Below are 23,894 nucleotides of genomic sequence, written 5' to 3'. Positions count from 1 at the left end.
AAAAAATGCTCCGCCATCCATCGGCCTGGTTTTCTCAGTTGCGCTGAGCCTTGTCAAGCTTTTCGCGCTTTTAGGCCCACATGGTCAACTCGGCCAGCTGTTAAGAGACTAGGATAACCCACTGCTAACCAGCTGTAGCTAGAAGTGCCTCCTTCACCCCATTTTGGAGACCTTGGTTCTGACGGAAGAAAGCCGTATTTGCCCACTCCAAAGTGCATCAACGCCATCTTGGGTATTTGCCATTGACTTCGTCTCGCTAGCCTGGGAAGAACGGGGCACACCTCTCCCTGGTGGTCTAGTGGCTAGGATTCGGCGCTCTCACCGCCGCGGCCCGGGTTCGATTCCCGGTCAGGGAATTCTTCTTTGCCCTGGTAGCAGCTGGACACTATCGTCTGGGCTTCTGCTTCGTTAAGGGCCAAAAAATGCTCCGCCATCCATCGGCCTGGTTTTCTCAGTTGCGCTGAGCCTTGTCAAGCTTTTCGCGCTTTTAGGCCCACATGGTCAACTCGGCCAGCTGTTAAGAGACTAGGATAACCCACTGCTAACCAGCTGTAGCTAGAAGTGCCTCCTTCACCCCATTTTGGAGACCTTGGTTCTGACGGAAGAAAGCCGTATTTGCCCACTCCAAAGTGCATCAACGCCATCTTGGGTATTTGCCATTGACTTCGTCTCGCTAGCCTGGGAAGAACGGGGCACACCTCTCCCTGGTGGTCTAGTGGCTAGGATTCGGCGCTCTCACCGCCGCGGCCCGGGTTCGATTCCCGGTCAGGGAATTCTTCTTTGCCCTGGTAGCAGCTGGACACTATCGTCTGGGCTTCTGCTTCGTTAAGGGCCAAAAAATGCTCCGCCATCCATCGGCCTGGTTTTCTCAGTTGCGCTGAGCCTTGTCAAGCTTTTCGCGCTTTTAGGCCCACATGGTCAACTCGGCCAGCTGTTAAGAGACTAGGATAACCCACTGCTAACCAGCTGTAGCTAGAAGTGCCTCCTTCACCCCATTTTGGAGACCTTGGTTCTGACGGAAGAAAGCCGTATTTGCCCACTCCAAAGTGCATCAACGCCATCTTGGGTATTTGCCATTGACTTCGTCTCGCTAGCCTGGGAAGAACAGGGCACACCTCTCCCTGGTGGTCTAGTGGCTAGGATTCGGCGCTCTCACCGCCGCAGCCCGGGTTCGATTCCCGGTCAGGGAATTCTTCTTTGCCCTGGTAGCAGCTGGACACTATCGTCTGGGCTTCTGCTTCGTTAAGGGCCAAAAAATGCTCCGCCATCCATCGGCCTGGTTTTCTCAGTTCCGCTGAGCCTTGTCAAGCTTTTCGCGCTTTTAGGCCCACATGGCCAACTCGGCCAGCTGTTAAGAGACTAGGATAACCCACTGCTAACCAGCTGTAGCTAGAAGTGCCTCCTTCACCCCATTTTGGAGACCTTGGTTCTGACGGAAGAAAGCCGTATTTGCCCACTCCAAAGTGCATCAACGCCATCTTGGGTATTTGCCATTGACTTCGTCTCGCTAGCCTGGGAAAAACGGGGCACACCTCTCCCTGGTGGTCTAGTGGCTAGGATTCGGCGCTCTCACCGCCGCGGCCCGGGTTCGATTCCCGGTCAGGGAATTCTTCTTTGCCCTGGTAGCAGCTGGACACTATCGTCTGGGCTTCTGCTTCGTTAAGGGCCAAAAAATGCTCCGCCATCCATCGGCCTGGTTTTCTCAGTTCCGCTGAGCCTTGTCAAGCTTTTCGCGCTTTTAGGCCCACATGGCCAACTCGGCCAGCTGTTAAGAGACTAGGATAACCCACTGCTAACCAGCTGTAGCTAGAAGTGCCTCCTTCACCCCATTTTGGAGACCTTGGTTCTGACGGAAGAAAGCCGTATTTGCCCACTCCAAAGTGCATCAACGCCATCTTGGGTATTTGCCATTGACTTCGTCTCGCTAGCCTGGGAAAAACGGGGCACACCTCTCCCTGGTGGTCTAGTGGCTAGGATTCGGCGCTCTCACCGCCACGGCCCGGGTTCGATTCCCGGTCAGGGAATTCTTCTTTGCCCTGGTAGCAGCTGGACACTATCGTCTGGGCTTCTGCTTCGTTAAGGGCCAAAAAATGCTCCGCCATCCATCGGCCTGGTTTTCTCAGTTGCGCTGAGCCTTGTCAAGCTTTTCGCGCTTTTAGGCCCACATGGTCAACTCGGCCAGCTGTTAAGAGACTAGGATAACCCACTGCTAACCAGCTGTAGCTAGAAGTGCCTCCTTCACCCCATTTTGGAGACCTTGGTTCTGACGGAAGAAAGCCGTATTTGCCCACTCCAAAGTGCATCAACGCCATCTTGGGTATTTGCCATTGACTTCGTCTCGCTAGCCTGGGAAAAACGGGGCACACCTCTCCCTGGTGGTCTAGTGGCTAGGATTCGGCGCTCTCACCGCCGCGGCCCGGGTTCGATTCCCGGTCAGGGAATTCTTCTTTGCCCTGGTAGCAGCTGGACACTATCGTCTGGGCTTCTGCTTCGTTAAGGGCCAAAAAATGCTCCGCCATCCATCGGCCTGGTTTTCTCAGTTGCGCTGAGCCTTGTCAAGCTTTTCGCGCTTTTAGGCCCACATGGTCAACTCGGCCAGCTGTTAAGAGACTAGGATAACCCACTGCTAACCAGCTGTAGCTAGAAGTGCCTCCTTCACCCCATTTTGGAGACCTTGGTTCTGACGGAAGAAAGCCGTATTTGCCCACTCCAAAGTGCATCAACGCCATCTTGGGTATTTGCCATTGACTTCGTCTCGCTAGCCTGGGAAGAACGGGGCACACCTCTCCCTGGTGGTCTAGTGGCTAGGATTCGGCGCTCTCACCGCCGCGGCCCGGGTTCGATTCCCGGTCAGGGAATTCTTCTTTGCCCTGGTAGCAGCTGGACACTATCGTCTGGGCTTCTGCTTCGTTAAGGGCCAAAAAATGCTCCGCCATCCATCGGCCTGGTTTTCTCAGTTGCGCTGAGCCTTGTCAAGCTTTTCGCGCTTTTAGGCCCACATGGTCAACTCGGCCAGCTGTTAAGAGACTAGGATAACCCACTGCTAACCAGCTGTAGCTAGAAGTGCCTCCTTCACCCCATTTTGGAGACCTTGGTTCTGACGGAAGAAAGCCGTATTTGCCCACTCCAAAGTGCATCAACGCCATCTTGGGTATTTGCCATTGACTTCGTCTCGCTAGCCTGGGAAGAACAGGGCACACCTCTCCCTGGTGGTCTAGTGGCTAGGATTCGGCGCTCTCACCGCCGCAGCCCGGGTTCGATTCCCGGTCAGGGAATTCTTCTTTGCCCTGGTAGCAGCTGGACACTATCGTCTGGGCTTCTGCTTCGTTAAGGGCCAAAAAATGCTCCGCCATCCATCGGCCTGGTTTTCTCAGTTCCGCTGAGCCTTGTCAAGCTTTTCGCGCTTTTAGGCCCACATGGCCAACTCGGCCAGCTGTTAAGAGACTAGGATAACCCACTGCTAACCAGCTGTAGCTAGAAGTGCCTCCTTCACCCCATTTTGGAGACCTTGGTTCTGACGGAAGAAAGCCGTATTTGCCCACTCCAAAGTGCATCAACGCCATCTTGGGTATTTGCCATTGACTTCGTCTCGCTAGCCTGGGAAAAATGGGGCACACCTCTCCCTGGTGGTCTAGTGGCTAGGATTCGGCGCTCTCACCGCCGCGGCCCGGGTTCGATTCCCGGTCAGGGAATTCTTCTTTGCCCTGGTAGCAGCTGGACACTATCGTCTGGGCTTCTGCTTCGTTAAGGGCCAAAAAATGCTCCGCCATCCATCGGCCTGGTTTTCTCAGTTCCGCTGAGCCTTGTCAAGCTTTTCGCGCTTTTAGGCCCACATGGCCAACTCGGCCAGCTGTTAAGAGACTAGGATAACCCACTGCTAACCAGCTGTAGCTAGAAGTGCCTCCTTCACCCCATTTTGGAGACCTTGGTTCTGACGGAAGAAAGCCGTATTTGCCCACTCCAAAGTGCATCAACGCCATCTTGGGTATTTGCCATTGACTTCGTCTCGCTAGCCTGGGAAAAACGGGGCACACCTCTCCCTGGTGGTCTAGTGGCTAGGATTCGGCGCTCTCACCGCCGCGGCCCGGGTTCGATTCCCGGTCAGGGAATTCTTCTTTGCCCTGGTAGCAGCTGGACACTATCGTCTGGGCTTCTGCTTCGTTAAGGGCCAAAAAATGCTCCGCCATCCATCGGCCTGGTTTTCTCAGTTGCGCTGAGCCTTGTCAAGCTTTTCGCGCTTTTAGGCCCACATGGTCAACTCGGCCAGCTGTTAAGAGACTAGGATAACCCACTGCTAACCAGCTGTAGCTAGAAGTGCCTCCTTCACCCCATTTTGGAGACCTTGGTTCTGACGGAAGAAAGCCGTATTTGCCCACTCCAAAGTGCATCAACGCCATCTTGGGTATTTGCCATTGACTTCGTCTCGCTAGCCTGGGAAGAACGGGGCACACCTCTCCCTGGTGGTCTAGTGGCTAGGATTCGGCGCTCTCACCGCCGCGGCCCGGGTTCGATTCCCGGTCAGGGAATTCTTCTTTGCCCTGGTAGCAGCTGGACACTATCGTCTGGGCTTCTGCTTCGTTAAGGGCCAAAAAATGCTCCGCCATCCATCGGCCTGGTTTTCTCAGTTGCGCTGAGCCTTGTCAAGCTTTTCGCGCTTTTAGGCCCACATGGTCAACTCGGCCAGCTGTTAAGAGACTAGGATAACCCACTGCTAACCAGCTGTAGCTAGAAGTGCCTCCTTCACCCCATTTTGGAGACCTTGGTTCTGACGGAAGAAAGCCGTATTTGCCCACTCCAAAGTGCATCAATGCCATCTTGGGTATTTGCCATTGACTTCGTCTCGCTAGCCTGGGAAGAACAGGGCACACCTCTCCCTGGTGGTCTAGTGGCTAGGATTCGGCGCTCTCACCGCCGCAGCCCGGGTTCGATTCCCGGTCAGGGAATTCTTCTTTGCCCTGGTAGCAGCTGGACACTATCGTCTGGGCTTCTGCTTCGTTAAGGGCCAAAAAATGCTCCGCCATCCATCGGCCTGGTTTTCTCAGTTCCGCTGAGCCTTGTCAAGCTTTTCGCGCTTTTAGGCCCACATGGCCAACTCGGCCAGCTGTTAAGAGACTAGGATAACCCACTGCTAACCAGCTGTAGCTAGAAGTGCCTCCTTCACCCCATTTTGGAGACCTTGGTTCTGACGGAAGAAAGCCGTATTTGCCCACTCCAAAGTGCATCAACGCCATCTTGGGTATTTGCCATTGACTTCGTCTCGCTAGCCTGGGAAAAACGGGGCACACCTCTCCCTGGTGGTCTAGTGGCTAGGATTCGGCGCTCTCACCGCCGCGGCCCGGGTTCGATTCCCGGTCAGGGAATTCTTCTTTGCCCTGGTAGCAGCTGGACACTATCGTCTGGGCTTCTGCTTCGTTAAGGGCCAAAAAATGCTCCGCCATCCATCGGCCTGGTTTTCTCAGTTGCGCTGAGCCTTGTCAAGCTTTTCGCGCTTTTAGGCCCACATGGTCAACTCGGCCAGCTGTTAAGAGACTAGGATAACCCACTGCTAACCAGCTGTAGCTAGAAGTGCCTCCTTCACCCCATTTTGGAGACCTTGGTTCTGACGGAAGAAAGCCGTATTTGCCCACTCCAAAGTGCATCAACGCCATCTTGGGTATTTGCCATTGACTTCGTCTCGCTAGCCTGGGAAGAACGGGGCACACCTCTCCCTGGTGGTCTAGTGGCTAGGATTCGGCGCTCTCACCGCCGCGGCCCGGGTTCGATTCCCGGTCAGGGAATTCTTCTTTGCCCTGGTAGCAGCTGGACACTATCGTCTGGGCTTCTGCTTCGTTAAGGGCCAAAAAATGCTCCGCCATCCATCGGCCTGGTTTTCTCAGTTGCGCTGAGCCTTGTCAAGCTTTTCGCGCTTTTAGGCCCACATGGTCAACTCGGCCAGCTGTTAAGAGACTAGGATAACCCACTGCTAACCAGCTGTAGCTAGAAGTGCCTCCTTCACCCCATTTTGGAGACCTTGGTTCTGACGGAAGAAAGCCGTATTTGCCCACTCCAAAGTGCATCAACGCCATCTTGGGTATTTGCCATTGACTTCGTCTCGCTAGCCTGGGAAGAACAGGGCACACCTCTCCCTGGTGGTCTAGTGGCTAGGATTCGGCGCTCTCACCGCCGCAGCCCGGGTTCGATTCCCGGTCAGGGAATTCTTCTTTGCCCTGGTAGCAGCTGGACACTATCGTCTGGGCTTCTGCTTCGTTAAGGGCCAAAAAATGCTCCGCCATCCATCGGCCTGGTTTTCTCAGTTCCGCTGAGCCTTGTCAAGCTTTTCGCGCTTTTAGGCCCACATGGCCAACTCGGCCAGCTGTTAAGAGACTAGGATAACCCACTGCTAACCAGCTGTAGCTAGAAGTGCCTCCTTCACCCCATTTTGGAGACCTTGGTTCTGACGGAAGAAAGCCGTATTTGCCCACTCCAAAGTGCATCAACGCCATCTTGGGTATTTGCCATTGACTTCGTCTCGCTAGCCTGGGAAAAACGGGGCACACCTCTCCCTGGTGGTCTAGTGGCTAGGATTCGGCGCTCTCACCGCCGCGGCCCGGGTTCGATTCCCGGTCAGGGAATTCTTCTTTGCCCTGGTAGCAGCTGGACACTATCGTCTGGGCTTCTGCTTCGTTAAGGGCCAAAAAATGCTCCGCCATCCATCGGCCTGGTTTTCTCAGTTGCGCTGAGCCTTGTCAAGCTTTTCGCGCTTTTAGGCCCACATGGTCAACTCGGCCAGCTGTTAAGAGACTAGGATAACCCACTGCTAACCAGCTGTAGCTAGAAGTGCCTCCTTCACCCCATTTTGGAGACCTTGGTTCTGACGGAAGAAAGCCGTATTTGCCCACTCCAAAGTGCATCAACGCCATCTTGGGTATTTGCCATTGACTTCGTCTCGCTAGCCTGGGAAGAACGGGGCACACCTCTCCCTGGTGGTCTAGTGGCTAGGATTCGGCGCTCTCACCGCCGCGGCCCGGGTTCGATTCCCGGTCAGGGAATTCTTCTTTGCCCTGGTAGCAGCTGGACACTATCGTCTGGGCTTCTGCTTCGTTAAGGGCCAAAAAATGCTCCGCCATCCATCGGCCTGGTTTTCTCAGTTGCGCTGAGCCTTGTCAAGCTTTTCGCGCTTTTAGGCCCACATGGTCAACTCGGCCAGCTGTTAAGAGACTAGGATAACCCACTGCTAACCAGCTGTAGCTAGAAGTGCCTCCTTCACCCCATTTTGGAGACCTTGGTTCTGACGGAAGAAAGCCGTATTTGCCCACTCCAAAGTGCATCAACGCCATCTTGGGTATTTGCCATTGACTTCGTCTCGCTAGCCTGGGAAGAACAGGGCACACCTCTCCCTGGTGGTCTAGTGGCTAGGATTCGGCGCTCTCACCGCCGCAGCCCGGGTTCGATTCCCGGTCAGGGAATTCTTCTTTGCCCTGGTAGCAGCTGGACACTATCGTCTGGGCTTCTGCTTCGTTAAGGGCCAAAAAATGCTCCGCCATCCATCAGCCTGGTTTTCTCAGTTCCGCTGAGCCTTGTCAAGCTTTTCGCGCTTTTAGGCCCACATGGCCAACTCGGCCAGCTGTTAAGAGACTAGGATAACCCACTGCTAACCAGCTGTAGCTAGAAGTGCCTCCTTCACCCCATTTTGGAGACCTTGGTTCTGACGGAAGAAAGCCGTATTTGCCCACTCCAAAGTGCATCAACGCCATCTTGGGTATTTGCCATTGACTTCGTCTCGCTAGCCTGGGAAAAACGGGGCACACCTCTCCCTGGTGGTCTAGTGGCTAGGATTCGGCGCTCTCACCGCCGCGGCCCGGGTTCGATTCCCGGTCAGGGAATTCTTCTTTGCCCTGGTAGCAGCTGGACACTATCGTCTGGGCTTCTGCTTCGTTAAGGGCCAAAAAATGCTCCGCCATCCATCGGCCTGGTTTTCTCAGTTGCGCTGAGCCTTGTCAAGCTTTTCGCGCTTTTAGGCCCACATGGTCAACTCGGCCAGCTGTTAAGAGACTAGGATAACCCACTGCTAACCAGCTGTAGCTAGAAGTGCCTCCTTCACCCCATTTTGGAGACCTTGGTTCTGACGGAAGAAAGCCGTATTTGCCCACTCCAAAGTGCATCAACGCCATCTTGGGTATTTGCCATTGACTTCGTCTCGCTAGCCTGGGAAGAACAGGGCACACCTCTCCCTGGTGGTCTAGTGGCTAGGATTCGGCGCTCTCACCGCCGCAGCCCGGGTTCGATTCCCGGTCAGGGAATTCTTCTTTGCCCTGGTAGCAGCTGGACACTATCGTCTGGGCTTCTGCTTCGTTAAGGGCCAAAAAATGCTCCGCCATCCATCGGCCTGGTTTTCTCAGTTCCGCTGAGCCTTGTCAAGCTTTTCGCGCTTTTAGGCCCACATGGCCAACTCGGCCAGCTGTTAAGAGACTAGGATAACCCACTGCTAACCAGCTGTAGCTAGAAGTGCCTCCTTCACCCCATTTTGGAGACCTTGGTTCTGACGGAAGAAAGCCGTATTTGCCCACTCCAAAGTGCATCAACGCCATCTTGGGTATTTGCCATTGACTTCGTCTCGCTAGCCTGGGAAAAACGGGGCACACCTCTCCCTGGTGGTCTAGTGGCTAGGATTCGGCGCTCTCACCGCCACGGCCCGGGTTCGATTCCCGGTCAGGGAATTCTTCTTTGCCCTGGTAGCAGCTGGACACTATCGTCTGGGCTTCTGCTTCGTTAAGGGCCAAAAAATGCTCCGCCATCCATCGGCCTGGTTTTCTCAGTTCCGCTGAGCCTTGTCAAGCTTTTCGCGCTTTTAGGCCCACATGGCCAACTCGGCCAGCTGTTAAGAGACTAGGATAACCCACTGCTAACCAGCTGTAGCTAGAAGTGCCTCCTTCACCCCATTTTGGAGACCTTGGTTCTGACGGAAGAAAGCCGTATTTGCCCACTCCAAAGTGCATCAACGCCATCTTGGGTATTTGCCATTGACTTCGTCTCGCTAGCCTGGGAAAAACGGGGCACACCTCTCCCTGGTGGTCTAGTGGCTAGGATTCGGCGCTCTCACCGCCGCGGCCCGGGTTCGATTCCCGGTCAGGGAATTCTTCTTTGCCCTGGTAGCAGCTGGACACTATCGTCTGGGCTTCTGCTTCGTTAAGGGCCAAAAAATGCTCCGCCATCCATCGGCCTGGTTTTCTCAGTTGCGCTGAGCCTTGTCAAGCTTTTCGCGCTTTTAGGCCCACATGGTCAACTCGGCCAGCTGTTAAGAGACTAGGATAACCCACTGCTAACCAGCTGTAGCTAGAAGTGCCTCCTTCACCCCATTTTGGAGACCTTGGTTCTGACGGAAGAAAGCCGTATTTGCCCACTCCAAAGTGCATCAACGCCATCTTGGGTATTTGCCATTGACTTCGTCTCGCTAGCCTGGGAAGAACGGGGCACACCTCTCCCTGGTGGTCTAGTGGCTAGGATTCGGCGCTCTCACCGCCGCGGCCCGGGTTCGATTCCCGGTCAGGGAATTCTTCTTTGCCCTGGTAGCAGCTGGACACTATCGTCTGGGCTTCTGCTTCGTTAAGGGCCAAAAAATGCTCCGCCATCCATCGGCCTGGTTTTCTCAGTTGCGCTGAGCCTTGTCAAGCTTTTCGCGCTTTTAGGCCCACATGGTCAACTCGGCCAGCTGTTAAGAGACTAGGATAACCCACTGCTAACCAGCTGTAGCTAGAAGTGCCTCCTTCACCCCATTTTGGAGACCTTGGTTCTGACGGAAGAAAGCCGTATTTGCCCACTCCAAAGTGCATCAACGCCATCTTGGGTATTTGCCATTGACTTCGTCTCGCTAGCCTGGGAAGAACAGGGCACACCTCTCCCTGGTGGTCTAGTGGCTAGGATTCGGCGCTCTCACCGCCGCAGCCCGGGTTCGATTCCCGGTCAGGGAATTCTTCTTTGCCCTGGTAGCAGCTGGACACTATCGTCTGGGCTTCTGCTTCGTTAAGGGCCAAAAAATGCTCCGCCATCCATCGGCCTGGTTTTCTCAGTTCCGCTGAGCCTTGTCAAGCTTTTCGCGCTTTTAGGCCCACATGGCCAACTCGGCCAGCTGTTAAGAGACTAGGATAACCCACTGCTAACCAGCTGTAGCTAGAAGTGCCTCCTTCACCCCATTTTGGAGACCTTGGTTCTGACGGAAGAAAGCCGTATTTGCCCACTCCAAAGTGCATCAACGCCATCTTGGGTATTTGCCATTGACTTCGTCTCGCTAGCCTGGGAAAAACGGGGCACACCTCTCCCTGGTGGTCTAGTGGCTAGGATTCGGCGCTCTCACCGCCGCGGCCCGGGTTCGATTCCCGGTCAGGGAATTCTTCTTTGCCCTGGTAGCAGCTGGACACTATCGTCTGGGCTTCTGCTTCGTTAAGGGCCAAAAAATGCTCCGCCATCCATCGGCCTGGTTTTCTCAGTTGCGCTGAGCCTTGTCAAGCTTTTCGCGCTTTTAGGCCCACATGGTCAACTCGGCCAGCTGTTAAGAGACTAGGATAACCCACTGCTAACCAGCTGTAGCTAGAAGTGCCTCCTTCACCCCATTTTGGAGACCTTGGTTCTGACGGAAGAAAGCCGTATTTGCCCACTCCAAAGTGCATCAACGCCATCTTGGGTATTTGCCATTGACTTCGTCTCGCTAGCCTGGGAAGAACGGGGCACACCTCTCCCTGGTGGTCTAGTGGCTAGGATTCGGCGCTCTCACCGCCGCGGCCCGGGTTCGATTCCCGGTCAGGGAATTCTTCTTTGCCCTGGTAGCAGCTGGACACTATCGTCTGGGCTTCTGCTTCGTTAAGGGCCAAAAAATGCTCCGCCATCCATCGGCCTGGTTTTCTCAGTTGCGCTGAGCCTTGTCAAGCTTTTCGCGCTTTTAGGCCCACATGGTCAACTCGGCCAGCTGTTAAGAGACTAGGATAACCCACTGCTAACCAGCTGTAGCTAGAAGTGCCTCCTTCACCCCATTTTGGAGACCTTGGTTCTGACGGAAGAAAGCCGTATTTGCCCACTCCAAAGTGCATCAACGCCATCTTGGGTATTTGCCATTGACTTCGTCTCGCTAGCCTGGGAAGAACAGGGCACACCTCTCCCTGGTGGTCTAGTGGCTAGGATTCGGCGCTCTCACCGCCGCAGCCCGGGTTCGATTCCCGGTCAGGGAATTCTTCTTTGCCCTGGTAGCAGCTGGACACTATCGTCTGGGCTTCTGCTTCGTTAAGGGCCAAAAAATGCTCCGCCATCCATCGGCCTGGTTTTCTCAGTTCCGCTGAGCCTTGTCAAGCTTTTCGCGCTTTTAGGCCCACATGGCCAACTCGGCCAGCTGTTAAGAGACTAGGATAACCCACTGCTAACCAGCTGTAGCTAGAAGTGCCTCCTTCACCCCATTTTGGAGACCTTGGTTCTGACGGAAGAAAGCCGTATTTGCCCACTCCAAAGTGCATCAACGCCATCTTGGGTATTTGCCATTGACTTCGTCTCGCTAGCCTGGGAAAAACGGGGCACACCTCTCCCTGGTGGTCTAGTGGCTAGGATTCGGCGCTCTCACCGCCGCGGCCCGGGTTCGATTCCCGGTCAGGGAATTCTTCTTTGCCCTGGTAGCAGCTGGACACTATCGTCTGGGCTTCTGCTTCGTTAAGGGCCAAAAAATGCTCCGCCATCCATCGGCCTGGTTTTCTCAGTTGCGCTGAGCCTTGTCAAGCTTTTCGCGCTTTTAGGCCCACATGGTCAACTCGGCCAGCTGTTAAGAGACTAGGATAACCCACTGCTAACCAGCTGTAGCTAGAAGTGCCTCCTTCACCCCATTTTGGAGACCTTGGTTCTGACGGAAGAAAGCCGTATTTGCCCACTCCAAAGTGCATCAACGCCATCTTGGGTATTTGCCATTGACTTCGTCTCGCTAGCCTGGGAAGAACGGGGCACACCTCTCCCTGGTGGTCTAGTGGCTAGGATTCGGCGCTCTCACCGCCGCGGCCCGGGTTCGATTCCCGGTCAGGGAATTCTTCTTTGCCCTGGTAGCAGCTGGACACTATCGTCTGGGCTTCTGCTTCGTTAAGGGCCAAAAAATGCTCCGCCATCCATCGGCCTGGTTTTCTCAGTTGCGCTGAGCCTTGTCAAGCTTTTCGCGCTTTTAGGCCCACATGGTCAACTCGGCCAGCTGTTAAGAGACTAGGATAACCCACTGCTAACCAGCTGTAGCTAGAAGTGCCTCCTTCACCCCATTTTGGAGACCTTGGTTCTGACGGAAGAAAGCCGTATTTGCCCACTCCAAAGTGCATCAACGCCATCTTGGGTATTTGCCATTGACTTCGTCTCGCTAGCCTGGGAAGAACAGGGCACACCTCTCCCTGGTGGTCTAGTGGCTAGGATTCGGCGCTCTCACCGCCGCAGCCCGGGTTCGATTCCCGGTCAGGGAATTCTTCTTTGCCCTGGTAGCAGCTGGACACTATCGTCTGGGCTTCTGCTTCGTTAAGGGCCAAAAAATGCTCCGCCATCCATCAGCCTGGTTTTCTCAGTTCCGCTGAGCCTTGTCAAGCTTTTCGCGCTTTTAGGCCCACATGGCCAACTCGGCCAGCTGTTAAGAGACTAGGATAACCCACTGCTAACCAGCTGTAGCTAGAAGTGCCTCCTTCACCCCATTTTGGAGACCTTGGTTCTGACGGAAGAAAGCCGTATTTGCCCACTCCAAAGTGCATCAACGCCATCTTGGGTATTTGCCATTGACTTCGTCTCGCTAGCCTGGGAAAAACGGGGCACACCTCTCCCTGGTGGTCTAGTGGCTAGGATTCGGCGCTCTCACCGCCGCGGCCCGGGTTCGATTCCCGGTCAGGGAATTCTTCTTTGCCCTGGTAGCAGCTGGACACTATCGTCTGGGCTTCTGCTTCGTTAAGGGCCAAAAAATGCTCCGCCATCCATCGGCCTGGTTTTCTCAGTTGCGCTGAGCCTTGTCAAGCTTTTCGCGCTTTTAGGCCCACATGGTCAACTCGGCCAGCTGTTAAGAGACTAGGATAACCCACTGCTAACCAGCTGTAGCTAGAAGTGCCTCCTTCACCCCATTTTGGAGACCTTGGTTCTGACGGAAGAAAGCCGTATTTGCCCACTCCAAAGTGCATCAACGCCATCTTGGGTATTTGCCATTGACTTCGTCTCGCTAGCCTGGGAAGAAGGGGGCACACCTCTCCCTGGTGGTCTAGTGGCTAGGATTCGGCGCTCTCACCGCCGCGGCCCGGGTTCGATTCCCGGTCAGGGAATTCTTCTTTGCCCTGGTAGCAGCTGGACACTATCGTCTGGGCTTCTGCTTCGTTAAGGGCCAAAAAATGCTCCGCCATCCATCGGCCTGGTTTTCTCAGTTGCGCTGAGCCTTGTCAAGCTTTTCGCGCTTTTAGGCCCACATGGTCAACTCGGCCAGCTGTTAAGAGACTAGGATAACCCACTGCTAACCAGCTGTAGCTAGAAGTGCCTCCTTCACCCCATTTTGGAGACCTTGGTTCTGACGGAAGAAAGCCGTATTTGCCCACTCCAAAGTGCATCAACGCCATCTTGGGTATTTGCCATTGACTTCATCTCGCTAGCCTGGGAAGAACAGGGCACACCTCTCCCTGGTGGTCTAGTGGCTAGGATTCGGCGCTCTCACCGCCGCAGCCCGGGTTCGATTCCCGGTCAGGGAATTCTTCTTTGCCCTGGTAGCAGCTGGACACTATCGTCTGGGCTTCTGCTTCGTTAAGGGCCAAAAAATGCTCCGCCATCCATCGGCCTGGTTTTCTCAGTTCCGCTGAGCCTTGTCAAGCTTTTCGCGCTTTTAGGCCCACATGGCCAACTCGGCCAGCTGTTAAGAGACTAGGATAACCCACTGCTAACCAGCTGTAGCTAGAAGTGCCTCCTTCACCCCATTTTGGAGACCTTGGTTCTGACGGAAGAAAGCCGTATTTGCCCACTCCAAAGTGCATCAACGCCATCTTGGGTATTTGCCATTGACTTCGTCTCGCTAGCCTGGGAAAAACGGGGCACACCTCTCCCTGGTGGTCTAGTGGCTAGGATTCGGCGCTCTCACCGCCGCGGCCCGGGTTCGATTCCCGGTCAGGGAATTCTTCTTTGCCCTGGTAGCAGCTGGACACTATCGTCTGGGCTTCTGCTTCGTTAAGGGCCAAAAAATGCTCCGCCATCCATCGGCCTGGTTTTCTCAGTTCCGCTGAGCCTTGTCAAGCTTTTCGCGCTTTTAGGCCCACATGGCCAACTCGGCCAGCTGTTAAGAGACTAGGATAACCCACTGCTAACCAGCTGTAGCTAGAAGTGCCTCCTTCACCCCATTTTGGAGACCTTGGTTCTGACGGAAGAAAGCCGTATTTGCCCACTCCAAAGTGCATCAACGCCATCTTGGGTATTTGCCATTGACTTCGTCTCGCTAGCCTGGGAAAAACGGGGCACACCTCTCCCTGGTGGTCTAGTGGCTAGGATTCGGCGCTCTCACCGCCGCGGCCCAGGTTCGATTCCCGGTCAGGGAATTCTTCTTTGCCCTGGTAGCAGCTGGACACTATCGTCTGGGCTTCTGCTTCGTTAAGGGCCAAAAAATGCTCCGCCATCCATCGGCCTGGTTTTCTCAGTTGCGCTGAGCCTTGTCAAGCTTTTCGCGCTTTTAGGCCCACATGGTCAACTCGGCCAGCTGTTAAGAGACTAGGATAACCCACTGCTAACCAGCTGTAGCTAGAAGTGCCTCCTTCACCCCATTTTGGAGACCTTGGTTCTGACGGAAGAAAGCCGTATTTGCCCACTCCAAAGTGCATCAACGCCATCTTGGGTATTTGCCATTGACTTCGTCTCGCTAGCCTGGGAAGAACGGGGCACACCTCTCCCTGGTGGTCTAGTGGCTAGGATTCGGCGCTCTCACCGCCGCGGCCCGGGTTCGATTCCCGGTCAGGGAATTCTTCTTTGCCCTGGTAGCAGCTGGACACTATCGTCTGGGCTTCTGCTTCGTTAAGGGCCAAAAAATGCTCCGCCATCCATCGGCCTGGTTTTCTCAGTTGCGCTGAGCCTTGTCAAGCTTTTCGCGCTTTTAGGCCCACATGGTCAACTCGGCCAGCTGTTAAGAGACTAGGATAACCCACTGCTAACCAGCTGTAGCTAGAAGTGCCTCCTTCACCCCATTTTGGAGACCTTGGTTCTGACGGAAGAAAGCCGTATTTGCCCACTCCAAAGTGCATCAACGCCATCTTGGGTATTTGCCATTGACTTCGTCTCGCTAGCCTGGGAAGAACAGGGCACACCTCTCCCTGGTGGTCTAGTGGCTAGGATTCGGCGCTCTCACCGCCGCAGCCCGGGTTCGATTCCCGGTCAGGGAATTCTTCTTTGCCCTGGTAGCAGCTGGACACTATCGTCTGGGCTTCTGCTTCGTTAAGGGCCAAAAAATGCTCCGCCATCCATCGGCCTGGTTTTCTCAGTTCCGCTGAGCCTTGTCAAGCTTTTCGCGCTTTTAGGCCCACATGGCCAACTCGGCCAGCTGTTAAGAGACTAGGATAACCCACTGCTAACCAGCTGTAGCTAGAAGTGCCTCCTTCACCCCATTTTGGAGACCTTGGTTCTGACGGAAGAAAGCCGTATTTGCCCACTCCAAAGTGCATCAACGCCATCTTGGGTATTTGCCATTGACTTCGTCTCGCTAGCCTGGGAAAAACAGGGCACACCTCTCCCTGGTGGTCTAGTGGCTAGGATTCGGCGCTCTCACCGCCGCGGCCCGGGTTCGATTCCCGGTCAGGGAATTCTTCTTTGCCCTGGTAGCAGCTGGACACTATCGTCTGGGCTTCTGCTTCGTTAAGGGCCAAAAAATGCTCCGCCATCCATCGGCCTGGTTTTCTCAGTTGCGCTGAGCCTTGTCAAGCTTTTCGCGCTTTTAGGCCCACATGGTCAACTCGGCCAGCTGTTAAGAGACTAGGATAACCCACTGCTAACCAGCTGTAGCTAGAAGTGCCTCCTTCACCCCATTTTGGAGACCTTGGTTCTGACGGAAGAAAGCCGTATTTGCCCACTCCAAAGTGCATCAACGCCATCTTGGGTATTTGCCATTGACTTCGTCTCGCTAGCCTGGGAAGAACGGGGCACACCTCTCCCTGGTGGTCTAGTGGCTAGGATTCGGCGCTCTCACCGCCGCGGCCCGGGTTCGATTCCCGGTCAGGGAATTCTTCTTTGCCCTGGTAGCAGCTGGACACTATCGTCTGGGCTTCTGCTTCGTTAAGGGCCAAAAAATGCTCCGCCATCCATCGGCCTGGTTTTCTCAGTTGCGCTGAGCCTTGTCAAGCTTTTCGCGCTTTTAGGCCCACATGGTCAACTCGGCCAGCTGTTAAGAGACTAGGATAACCCACTGCTAACCAGCTGTAGCTAGAAGTGCCTCCTTCACCCCATTTTGGAGACCTTGGTTCTGACGGAAGAAAGCCGTATTTGCCCACTCCAAAGTGCATCAACGCCATCTTGGGTATTTGCCATTGACTTCGTCTCGCTAGCCTGGGAAGAACAGGGCACACCTCTCCCTGGTGGTCTAGTGGCTAGGATTCGGCGCTCTCACCGCCGCAGCCCGGGTTCGATTCCCGGTCAGGGAATTCTTCTTTGCCCTGGTAGCAGCTGGACACTATCGTCTGGGCTTCTGCTTCGTTAAGGGCCAAAAAATGCTCCGCCATCCATCGGCCTGGTTTTCTCAGTTCCGCTGAGCCTTGTCAAGCTTTTCGCGCTTTTAGGCCCACATGGCCAACTCGGCCAGCTGTTAAGAGACTAGGATAACCCACTGCTAACCAGCTGTAGCTAGAAGTGCCTCCTTCACCCCATTTTGGAGACCTTGGTTCTGACGGAAGAAAGCCGTATTTGCCCACTCCAAAGTGCATCAACGCCATCTTGGGTATTTGCCATTGACTTCGTCTCGCTAGCCTGGGAAAAACGGGGCACACCTCTCCCTGGTGGTCTAGTGGCTAGGATTCGGCGCTCTCACCGCCGCGGCCCGGGTTCGATTCCCGGTCAGGGAATTCTTCTTTGCCCTGGTAGCAGCTGGACACTATCGTCTGGGCTTCTGCTTCGTTAAGGGCCAAAAAATGCTCCGCCATCCATCGGCCTGGTTTTCTCAGTTGCGCTGAGCCTTGTCAAGCTTTTCGCGCTTTTAGGCCCACATGGTCAACTCGGCCAGCTGTTAAGAGACTAGGATAACCCACTGCTAACCAGCTGTAGCTAGAAGTGCCTCCTTCACCCCATTTTGGAGACCTTGGTTCTGACGGAAGAAAGCCGTATTTGCCCACTCCAAAGTGCATCAACGCCATCTTGGGTATTTGCCATTGACTTCGTCTCGCTAGCCTGGGAAGAACGGGGCACACCTCTCCCTGGTGGTCTAGTGGCTAGGATTCGGCGCTCTCACCGCCGCGGCCCGGGTTCGATTCCCGGTCAGGGAATTCTTCTTTGCCCTGGTAGCAGCTGGACACTATCGTCTGGGCTTCTGCTTCGTTAAGGGCCAAAAAATGCTCCGCCATCCATCGGCCTGGTTTTCTCAGTTGCGCTGAGCCTTGTCAAGCTTTTCGCGCTTTTAGGCCCACATGGTCAACTCGGCCAGCTGTTAAGAGACTAGGATAACCCACTGCTAACCAGCTGTAGCTAGAAGTGCCTCCTTCACCCCATTTTGGAGACCTTGGTTCTGACGGAAGAAAGCCGTATTTGCCCACTCCAAAGTGCATCAACGCCATCTTGGGTATTTGCCATTGACTTCGTCTCGCTAGCCTGGGAAGAACAGGGCACACCTCTCCCTGGTGGTCTAGTGGCTAGGATTCGGCGCTCTCACCGCCGCAGCCCGGGTTCGATTCCCGGTCAGGGAATTCTTCTTTGCCCTGGTAGCAGCTGGACACTATCGTCTGGGCTTCTGCTTCGTTAAGGGCCAAAAAATGCTCCGCCATCCATCGGCCTGGTTTTCTCAGTTCCGCTGAGCCTTGTCAAGCTTTTCGCGCTTTTAGGCCCACATGGCCAACTCGGCCAGCTGTTAAGAGACTAGGATAACCCACTGCTAACCAGCTGTAGCTAGAAGTGCCTCCTTCACCCCATTTTGGAGACCTTGGTTCTGACGGAAGAAAGCCGTATTTGCCCACTCCAAAGTGCATCAACGCCATCTTGGGTATTTGCCATTGACTTCGTCTCGCTAGCCTGGGAAAAACGGGGCACACCTCTCCCTGGTGGTCTAGTGGCTAGGATTCGGCGCTCTCACCGCCGCGGCCCGGGTTCGATTCCCGGTCAGGGAATTCTTCTTTGCCCTGGTAGCAGCTGGACACTATCGTCTGGGCTTCTGCTTCGTTAAGGGCCAAAAAATGCTCCGCCATCCATCGGCCTGGTTTTCTCAGTTGCGCTGAGCCTTGTCAAGCTTTTCGCGCTTTTAGGCCCACATGGTCAACTCGGCCAGCTGTTAAGAGACTAGGATAACCCACTGCTAACCAGCTGTAGCTAGAAGTGCCTCCTTCACCCCATTTTGGAGACCTTGGTTCTGACGGAAGAAAGCCGTATTTGCCCACTCCAAAGTGCATCAACGCCATCTTGGGTATTTGCCATTGACTTCGTCTCGCTAGCCTGGGAAGAACGGGGCACACCTCTCCCTGGTGGTCTAGTGGCTAGGATTCGGCGCTCTCACCGCCGCGGCCCGGGTTCGATTCCCGGTCAGGGAATTCTTCTTTGCCCTGGTAGCAGCTGGACACTATCGTCTGGGCTTCTGCTTCGTTAAGGGCCAAAAAATGCTCCGCCATCCATCGGCCTGGTTTTCTCAGTTGCGCTGAGCCTTGTCAAGCTTTTCGCGCTTTTAGGCCCACATGGTCAACTCGGCCAGCTGTTAAGAGACTAGGATAACCCACTGCTAACCAGCTGTAGCTAGAAGTGCCTCCTTCACCCCATTTTGGAGACCTTGGTTCTGACGGAAGAAAGCCGTATTTGCCCACTCCAAAGTGCATCAACGCCATCTTGGGTATTTGCCATTGACTTCGTCTCGCTAGCCTGGGAAGAACAGGGCACACCTCTCCCTGGTGGTCTAGTGGCTAGGATTCGGCGCTCTCACCGCCGCAGCCCGGGTTCGATTCCCGGTCAGGGAATTCTTCTTTGCCCTGGTAGCAGCTGGACACTATCGTCTGGGCTTCTGCTTCGTTAAGGGCCAAAAAATGCTCCGCCATCCATCAGCCTGGTTTTCTCAGTTCCGCTGAGCCTTGTCAAGCTTTTCGCGCTTTTAGGCCCACATGGCCAACTCGGCCAGCTGTTAAGAGACTAGGATAACCCACTGCTAACCAGCTGTAGCTAGAAGTGCCTCCTTCACCCCATTTTGGAGACCTTGGTTCTGACGGAAGAAAGCCGTATTTGCCCACTCCAAAGTGCATCAACGCCATCTTGGGTATTTGCCATTGACTTCGTCTCGCTAGCCTGGGAAAAACGGGGCACACCTCTCCCTGGTGGTCTAGTGGCTAGGATTCGGCGCTCTCACCGCCGCGGCCCGGGTTCGATTCCCGGTCAGGGAATTCTTCTTTGCCCTGGTAGCAGCTGGACACTATCGTCTGGGCTTCTGCTTCGTTAAGGGCCAAAAAATGCTCCGCCATCCATCGGCCTGGTTTTCTCAGTTGCGCTGAGCCTTGTCAAGCTTTTCGCGCTTTTAGGCCCACATGGTCAACTCGGCCAGCTGTTAAGAGACTAGGATAACCCACTGCTAACCAGCTGTAGCTAGAAGTGCCTCCTTCACCCCATTTTGGAGACCTTGGTTCTGACGGAAGAAAGCCGTATTTGCCCACTCCAAAGTGCATCAACGCCATCTTGGGTATTTGCCATTGACTTCGTCTCGCTAGCCTGGGAAGAACGGGGCACACCTCTCCCTGGTGGTCTAGTGGCTAGGATTCGGCGCTCTCACCGCCGCGGCCCGGGTTCGATTCCCGGTCAGGGAATTCTTCTTTGCCCTGGTAGCAGCTGGACACTATCGTCTGGGCTTCTGCTTCGTTAAGGGCCAAAAAATGCTCCGCCATCCATCGGCCTGGTTTTCTCAGTTGCGCTGAGCCTTGTCAAGCTTTTCGCGCTTTTAGGCCCACATGGTCAACTCGGCCAGCTGTTAAGAGACTAGGATAACCCACTGCTAACCAGCTGTAGCTAGAAGTGCCTCCTTCACCCCATTTTGGAGACCTTGGTTCTGACGGAAGAAAGCCGTATTTGCCCACTCCAAAGTGCATCAACGCCATCTTGGGTATTTGCCATTGACTTCGTCTCGCTAGCCTGGGAAGAACAGGGCACACCTCTCCCTGGTGGTCTAGTGGCTAGGATTCGGCGCTCTCACCGCCGCAGCCCGGGTTCGATTCCCGGTCAGGGAATTCTTCTTTGCCCTGGTAGCAGCTGGACACTATCGTCTGGGCTTCTGCTTCGTTAAGGGCCAAAAAATGCTCCGCCATCCATCGGCCTGGTTTTCTCAGTTCCGCTGAGCCTTGTCAAGCTTTTCGCGCTTTTAGGCCCACATGGCCAACTCGGCCAGCTGTTAAGAGACTAGGATAACCCACTGCTAACCAGCTGTAGCTAGAAGTGCCTCCTTCACCCCATTTTGGAGACCTTGGTTCTGACGGAAGAAAGCCGTATTTGCCCACTCCAAAGTGCATCAACGCCATCTTGGGTATTTGCCATTGACTTCGTCTCGCTAGCCTGGGAAAAACAGGGCACACCTCTCCCTGGTGGTCTAGTGGCTAGGATTCGGCGCTCTCACCGCCGCGGCCCGGGTTCGATTCCCGGTCAGGGAATTCTTCTTTGCCCTGGTAGCAGCTGGACACTATCGTCTGGGCTTCTGCTTCGTTAAGGGCCAAAAAATGCTCCGCCATCCATCGGCCTGGTTTTCTCAGTTGCGCTGAGCCTTGTCAAGCTTTTCGCGCTTTTAGGCCCACATGGTCAACTCGGCCAGCTGTTAAGAGACTAGGATAACCCACTGCTAACCAGCTGTAGCTAGAAGTGCCTCCTTCACCCCATTTTGGAGACCTTGGTTCTGACGGAAGAAAGCCGTATTTGCCCACTCCAAAGTGCATCAACGCCATCTTGGGTATTTGCCATTGACTTCGTCTCGCTAGCCTGGGAAGAACGGGGCACACCTCTCCCTGGTGGTCTAGTGGCTAGGATTCGGCGCTCTCACCGCCGCGGCCCGGGTTCGATTCCCGGTCAGGGAATTCTTCTTTGCCCTGGTAGCAGCTGGACACTATCGTCTGGGCTTCTGCTTCGTTAAGGGCCAAAAAATGCTCCGCCATCCATCGGCCTGGTTTTCTCAGTTGCGCTGAGCCTTGTCAAGCTTTTCGCGCTTTTAGGCCCACATGGTCAACTCGGCCAGCTGTTAAGAGACTAGGATAACCCACTGCTAACCAGCTGTAGCTAGAAGTGCCTCCTTCACCCCATTTTGGAGACCTTGGTTCTGACGGAAGAAAGCCGTATTTGCCCACTCCAAAGTGCATCAACGCCATCTTGGGTATTTGCCATTGACTTCGTCTCGCTAGCCTGGGAAGAACAGGGCACACCTCTCCCTGGTGGTCTAGTGGCTAGGATTCGGCGCTCTCACCGCCGCAGCCCGGGTTCGATTCCCGGTCAGGGAATTCTTCTTTGCCCTGGTAGCAGCTGGACACTATCGTCTGGGCTTCTGCTTCGTTAAGGGCCAAAAAATGCTCCGCCATCCATCGGCCTGGTTTTCTCAGTTCCGCTGAGCCTTGTCAAGCTTTTCGCGCTTTTAGGCCCACATGGCCAACTCGGCCAGCTGTTAAGAGACTAGGATAACCCACTGCTAACCAGCTGTAGCTAGAAGTGCCTCCTTCACCCCATTTTGGAGACCTTGGTTCTGACGGAAGAAAGCCGTATTTGCCCACTCCAAAGTGCATCAACGCCATCTTGGGTATTTGCCATTGACTTCGTCTCGCTAGCCTGGGAAAAACGGGGCACACCTCTCCCTGGTGGTCTAGTGGCTAGGATTCGGCGCTCTCACCGCCGCGGCCCGGGTTCGATTCCCGGTCAGGGAATTCTTCTTTGCCCTGGTAGCAGCTGGACACTATCGTCTGGGCTTCTGCTTCGTTAAGGGCCAAAAAATGCTCCGCCATCCATCGGCCTGGTTTTCTCAGTTGCGCTGAGCCTTGTCAAGCTTTTCGCGCTTTTAGGCCCACATGGTCAACTCGGCCAGCTGTTAAGAGACTAGGATAACCCACTGCTAACCAGCTGTAGCTAGAAGTGCCTCCTTCACCCCATTTTGGAGACCTTGGTTCTGACGGAAGAAAGCCGTATTTGCCCACTCCAAAGTGCATCAACGCCATCTTGGGTATTTGCCATTGACTTCGTCTCGCTAGCCTGGGAAGAACGGGGCACACCTCTCCCTGGTGGTCTAGTGGCTAGGATTCGGCGCTCTCACCGCCGCGGCCCGGGTTCGATTCCCGGTCAGGGAATTCTTCTTTGCCCTGGTAGCAGCTGGACACTATCGTCTGGGCTTCTGCTTCGTTAAGGGCCAAAAAATGCTCCGCCATCCATCGGCCTGGTTTTCTCAGTTGCGCTGAGCCTTGTCAAGCTTTTCGCGCTTTTAGGCCCACATGGTCAACTCGGCCAGCTGTTAAGAGACTAGGATAACCCACTGCTAACCAGCTGTAGCTAGAAGTGCCTCCTTCACCCCATTTTGGAGACCTTGGTTCTGACGGAAGAAAGCCGTATTTGCCCACTCCAAAGTGCATCAACGCCATCTTGGGTATTTGCCATTGACTTCGTCTCGCTAGCCTGGGAAGAACAGGGCACACCTCTCCCTGGTGGTCTAGTGGCTAGGATTCGGCGCTCTCACCGCCGCAGCCCGGGTTCGATTCCCGGTCAGGGAATTCTTCTTTGCCCTGGTAGCAGCTGGACACTATCGTCTGGGCTTCTGCTTCGTTAAGGGCCAAAAAATGCTCCGCCATCCATCGGCCTGGTTTTCTCAGTTCCGCTGAGCCTTGTCAAGCTTTTCGCGCTTTTAGGCCCACATGGCCAACTCGGCCAGCTGTTAAGAGACTAGGATAACCCACTGCTAACCAGCTGTAGCTAGAAGTGCCTCCTTCACCCCATTTTGGAGACCTTGGTTCTGACGGAAGAAAGCCGTATTTGCCCACTCCAAAGTGCATCAACGCCATCTTGGGTATTTGCCATTGACTTCGTCTCGCTAGCCTGGGAAAAACGGGGCACACCTCTCCCTGGTGGTCTAGTGGCTAGGATTCGGCGCTCTCACCGCCGCGGCCCGGGTTCGATTCCCGGTCAGGGAATTCTTCTTTGCCCTGGTAGCAGCTGGACACTATCGTCTGGGCTTCTGCTTCGTTAAGGGCCAAAAAATGCTCCGCCATCCATCGGCCTGGTTTTCTCAGTTGCGCTGAGCCTTGTCAAGCTTTTCGCGCTTTTAGGCCCACATGGTCAACTCGGCCAGCTGTTAAGAGACTAGGATAACCCACTGCTAACCAGCTGTAGCTAGAAGTGCCTCCTTCACCCCATTTTGGAGACCTTGGTTCTGACGGAAGAAAGCCGTATTTGCCCACTCCAAAGTGCATCAACGCCATCTTGGGTATTTGCCATTGACTTCGTCTCGCTAGCCTGGGAAGAACGGGGCACACCTCTCCCTGGTGGTCTAGTGGCTAGGATTCGGCGCTCTCACTGCCGCGGCCCGGGTTCGATTCCCGGTCAGGGAATTCTTCTTTGCCCTGGTAGCAGCTGGACACTATCGTCTGGGCTTCTGCTTCGTTAAGGGCCAAAAAATGCTCCGCCATCCATCGGCCTGGTTTTCTCAGTTGCGCTGAGCCTTGTCAAGCTTTTCGCGCTTTTAGGCCCACATGGTCAACTCGGCCAGCTGTTAAGAGACTAGGATAACCCACTGC

General features: G+C 54.7%; 36 non-coding genes across 36 annotated transcripts; all 36 read left to right on the top strand.

The window, feature by feature from the left end:
• The first annotated feature begins 284 nt into the window (after window positions 1-284).
• On the top strand, window positions 285-356 carry TRNAE-CUC (transfer RNA glutamic acid (anticodon CUC)). The gene has a single exon. It is a non-coding gene; the product is annotated as a tRNA-Glu (tRNA).
• A 345-nt stretch (window positions 357-701) lies between these two features.
• Window positions 702-773, top strand: TRNAE-CUC (transfer RNA glutamic acid (anticodon CUC)). The gene has a single exon. It is a non-coding gene; the product is annotated as a tRNA-Glu (tRNA).
• A 762-nt stretch (window positions 774-1,535) lies between these two features.
• TRNAE-CUC (transfer RNA glutamic acid (anticodon CUC)) lies at window positions 1,536-1,607 on the top strand. Its single transcript has one exon. It is a non-coding gene; the product is annotated as a tRNA-Glu (tRNA).
• A 762-nt stretch (window positions 1,608-2,369) lies between these two features.
• On the top strand, window positions 2,370-2,441 carry TRNAE-CUC (transfer RNA glutamic acid (anticodon CUC)). The gene has a single exon. It is a non-coding gene; the product is annotated as a tRNA-Glu (tRNA).
• A 345-nt stretch (window positions 2,442-2,786) lies between these two features.
• On the top strand, window positions 2,787-2,858 carry TRNAE-CUC (transfer RNA glutamic acid (anticodon CUC)). Its single transcript has one exon. It is a non-coding gene; the product is annotated as a tRNA-Glu (tRNA).
• Window positions 2,859-3,620: 762 nt separating this feature from the next.
• On the top strand, window positions 3,621-3,692 carry TRNAE-CUC (transfer RNA glutamic acid (anticodon CUC)). The gene has a single exon. It is a non-coding gene; the product is annotated as a tRNA-Glu (tRNA).
• Window positions 3,693-4,037: 345 nt separating this feature from the next.
• On the top strand, window positions 4,038-4,109 carry TRNAE-CUC (transfer RNA glutamic acid (anticodon CUC)). The gene has a single exon. It is a non-coding gene; the product is annotated as a tRNA-Glu (tRNA).
• Window positions 4,110-4,454: 345 nt separating this feature from the next.
• On the top strand, window positions 4,455-4,526 carry TRNAE-CUC (transfer RNA glutamic acid (anticodon CUC)). Its single transcript has one exon. It is a non-coding gene; the product is annotated as a tRNA-Glu (tRNA).
• Window positions 4,527-5,288: 762 nt separating this feature from the next.
• TRNAE-CUC (transfer RNA glutamic acid (anticodon CUC)) lies at window positions 5,289-5,360 on the top strand. Its single transcript has one exon. It is a non-coding gene; the product is annotated as a tRNA-Glu (tRNA).
• A 345-nt stretch (window positions 5,361-5,705) lies between these two features.
• Window positions 5,706-5,777, top strand: TRNAE-CUC (transfer RNA glutamic acid (anticodon CUC)). The gene has a single exon. It is a non-coding gene; the product is annotated as a tRNA-Glu (tRNA).
• Window positions 5,778-6,539: 762 nt separating this feature from the next.
• Window positions 6,540-6,611, top strand: TRNAE-CUC (transfer RNA glutamic acid (anticodon CUC)). The gene has a single exon. It is a non-coding gene; the product is annotated as a tRNA-Glu (tRNA).
• Window positions 6,612-6,956: 345 nt separating this feature from the next.
• TRNAE-CUC (transfer RNA glutamic acid (anticodon CUC)) lies at window positions 6,957-7,028 on the top strand. The gene has a single exon. It is a non-coding gene; the product is annotated as a tRNA-Glu (tRNA).
• A 762-nt stretch (window positions 7,029-7,790) lies between these two features.
• TRNAE-CUC (transfer RNA glutamic acid (anticodon CUC)) lies at window positions 7,791-7,862 on the top strand. Its single transcript has one exon. It is a non-coding gene; the product is annotated as a tRNA-Glu (tRNA).
• Window positions 7,863-9,041: 1,179 nt separating this feature from the next.
• Window positions 9,042-9,113, top strand: TRNAE-CUC (transfer RNA glutamic acid (anticodon CUC)). The gene has a single exon. It is a non-coding gene; the product is annotated as a tRNA-Glu (tRNA).
• A 345-nt stretch (window positions 9,114-9,458) lies between these two features.
• On the top strand, window positions 9,459-9,530 carry TRNAE-CUC (transfer RNA glutamic acid (anticodon CUC)). The gene has a single exon. It is a non-coding gene; the product is annotated as a tRNA-Glu (tRNA).
• A 762-nt stretch (window positions 9,531-10,292) lies between these two features.
• TRNAE-CUC (transfer RNA glutamic acid (anticodon CUC)) lies at window positions 10,293-10,364 on the top strand. Its single transcript has one exon. It is a non-coding gene; the product is annotated as a tRNA-Glu (tRNA).
• Window positions 10,365-10,709: 345 nt separating this feature from the next.
• On the top strand, window positions 10,710-10,781 carry TRNAE-CUC (transfer RNA glutamic acid (anticodon CUC)). Its single transcript has one exon. It is a non-coding gene; the product is annotated as a tRNA-Glu (tRNA).
• A 762-nt stretch (window positions 10,782-11,543) lies between these two features.
• Window positions 11,544-11,615, top strand: TRNAE-CUC (transfer RNA glutamic acid (anticodon CUC)). Its single transcript has one exon. It is a non-coding gene; the product is annotated as a tRNA-Glu (tRNA).
• A 345-nt stretch (window positions 11,616-11,960) lies between these two features.
• Window positions 11,961-12,032, top strand: TRNAE-CUC (transfer RNA glutamic acid (anticodon CUC)). The gene has a single exon. It is a non-coding gene; the product is annotated as a tRNA-Glu (tRNA).
• A 762-nt stretch (window positions 12,033-12,794) lies between these two features.
• TRNAE-CUC (transfer RNA glutamic acid (anticodon CUC)) lies at window positions 12,795-12,866 on the top strand. Its single transcript has one exon. It is a non-coding gene; the product is annotated as a tRNA-Glu (tRNA).
• A 345-nt stretch (window positions 12,867-13,211) lies between these two features.
• Window positions 13,212-13,283, top strand: TRNAE-CUC (transfer RNA glutamic acid (anticodon CUC)). Its single transcript has one exon. It is a non-coding gene; the product is annotated as a tRNA-Glu (tRNA).
• Window positions 13,284-14,045: 762 nt separating this feature from the next.
• On the top strand, window positions 14,046-14,117 carry TRNAE-CUC (transfer RNA glutamic acid (anticodon CUC)). The gene has a single exon. It is a non-coding gene; the product is annotated as a tRNA-Glu (tRNA).
• Window positions 14,118-14,879: 762 nt separating this feature from the next.
• On the top strand, window positions 14,880-14,951 carry TRNAE-CUC (transfer RNA glutamic acid (anticodon CUC)). Its single transcript has one exon. It is a non-coding gene; the product is annotated as a tRNA-Glu (tRNA).
• A 762-nt stretch (window positions 14,952-15,713) lies between these two features.
• Window positions 15,714-15,785, top strand: TRNAE-CUC (transfer RNA glutamic acid (anticodon CUC)). The gene has a single exon. It is a non-coding gene; the product is annotated as a tRNA-Glu (tRNA).
• Window positions 15,786-16,130: 345 nt separating this feature from the next.
• On the top strand, window positions 16,131-16,202 carry TRNAE-CUC (transfer RNA glutamic acid (anticodon CUC)). Its single transcript has one exon. It is a non-coding gene; the product is annotated as a tRNA-Glu (tRNA).
• Window positions 16,203-16,964: 762 nt separating this feature from the next.
• TRNAE-CUC (transfer RNA glutamic acid (anticodon CUC)) lies at window positions 16,965-17,036 on the top strand. Its single transcript has one exon. It is a non-coding gene; the product is annotated as a tRNA-Glu (tRNA).
• Window positions 17,037-17,381: 345 nt separating this feature from the next.
• TRNAE-CUC (transfer RNA glutamic acid (anticodon CUC)) lies at window positions 17,382-17,453 on the top strand. The gene has a single exon. It is a non-coding gene; the product is annotated as a tRNA-Glu (tRNA).
• Window positions 17,454-18,215: 762 nt separating this feature from the next.
• On the top strand, window positions 18,216-18,287 carry TRNAE-CUC (transfer RNA glutamic acid (anticodon CUC)). The gene has a single exon. It is a non-coding gene; the product is annotated as a tRNA-Glu (tRNA).
• A 345-nt stretch (window positions 18,288-18,632) lies between these two features.
• TRNAE-CUC (transfer RNA glutamic acid (anticodon CUC)) lies at window positions 18,633-18,704 on the top strand. The gene has a single exon. It is a non-coding gene; the product is annotated as a tRNA-Glu (tRNA).
• A 762-nt stretch (window positions 18,705-19,466) lies between these two features.
• On the top strand, window positions 19,467-19,538 carry TRNAE-CUC (transfer RNA glutamic acid (anticodon CUC)). Its single transcript has one exon. It is a non-coding gene; the product is annotated as a tRNA-Glu (tRNA).
• Window positions 19,539-19,883: 345 nt separating this feature from the next.
• On the top strand, window positions 19,884-19,955 carry TRNAE-CUC (transfer RNA glutamic acid (anticodon CUC)). The gene has a single exon. It is a non-coding gene; the product is annotated as a tRNA-Glu (tRNA).
• Window positions 19,956-20,717: 762 nt separating this feature from the next.
• TRNAE-CUC (transfer RNA glutamic acid (anticodon CUC)) lies at window positions 20,718-20,789 on the top strand. The gene has a single exon. It is a non-coding gene; the product is annotated as a tRNA-Glu (tRNA).
• Window positions 20,790-21,134: 345 nt separating this feature from the next.
• On the top strand, window positions 21,135-21,206 carry TRNAE-CUC (transfer RNA glutamic acid (anticodon CUC)). Its single transcript has one exon. It is a non-coding gene; the product is annotated as a tRNA-Glu (tRNA).
• A 762-nt stretch (window positions 21,207-21,968) lies between these two features.
• TRNAE-CUC (transfer RNA glutamic acid (anticodon CUC)) lies at window positions 21,969-22,040 on the top strand. The gene has a single exon. It is a non-coding gene; the product is annotated as a tRNA-Glu (tRNA).
• A 345-nt stretch (window positions 22,041-22,385) lies between these two features.
• Window positions 22,386-22,457, top strand: TRNAE-CUC (transfer RNA glutamic acid (anticodon CUC)). Its single transcript has one exon. It is a non-coding gene; the product is annotated as a tRNA-Glu (tRNA).
• Window positions 22,458-23,219: 762 nt separating this feature from the next.
• Window positions 23,220-23,291, top strand: TRNAE-CUC (transfer RNA glutamic acid (anticodon CUC)). The gene has a single exon. It is a non-coding gene; the product is annotated as a tRNA-Glu (tRNA).
• Window positions 23,292-23,894: the final 603 nt, after the last annotated feature.

The sequence above is a fragment of the Lithobates pipiens genome, unplaced genomic scaffold (assembly GCF_037356315.1).
Source record: "Lithobates pipiens isolate NorthernLeopardFrog02 unplaced genomic scaffold, aLitPip1_a1.2 Scaffold_1, whole genome shotgun sequence".
Lineage (NCBI taxonomy): Eukaryota > Metazoa > Chordata > Amphibia > Anura > Ranidae > Lithobates > Lithobates pipiens.
Note: the sequence above shows the minus strand (reverse complement) of the source record. Positions and strands in the feature narration are given on the sequence as shown.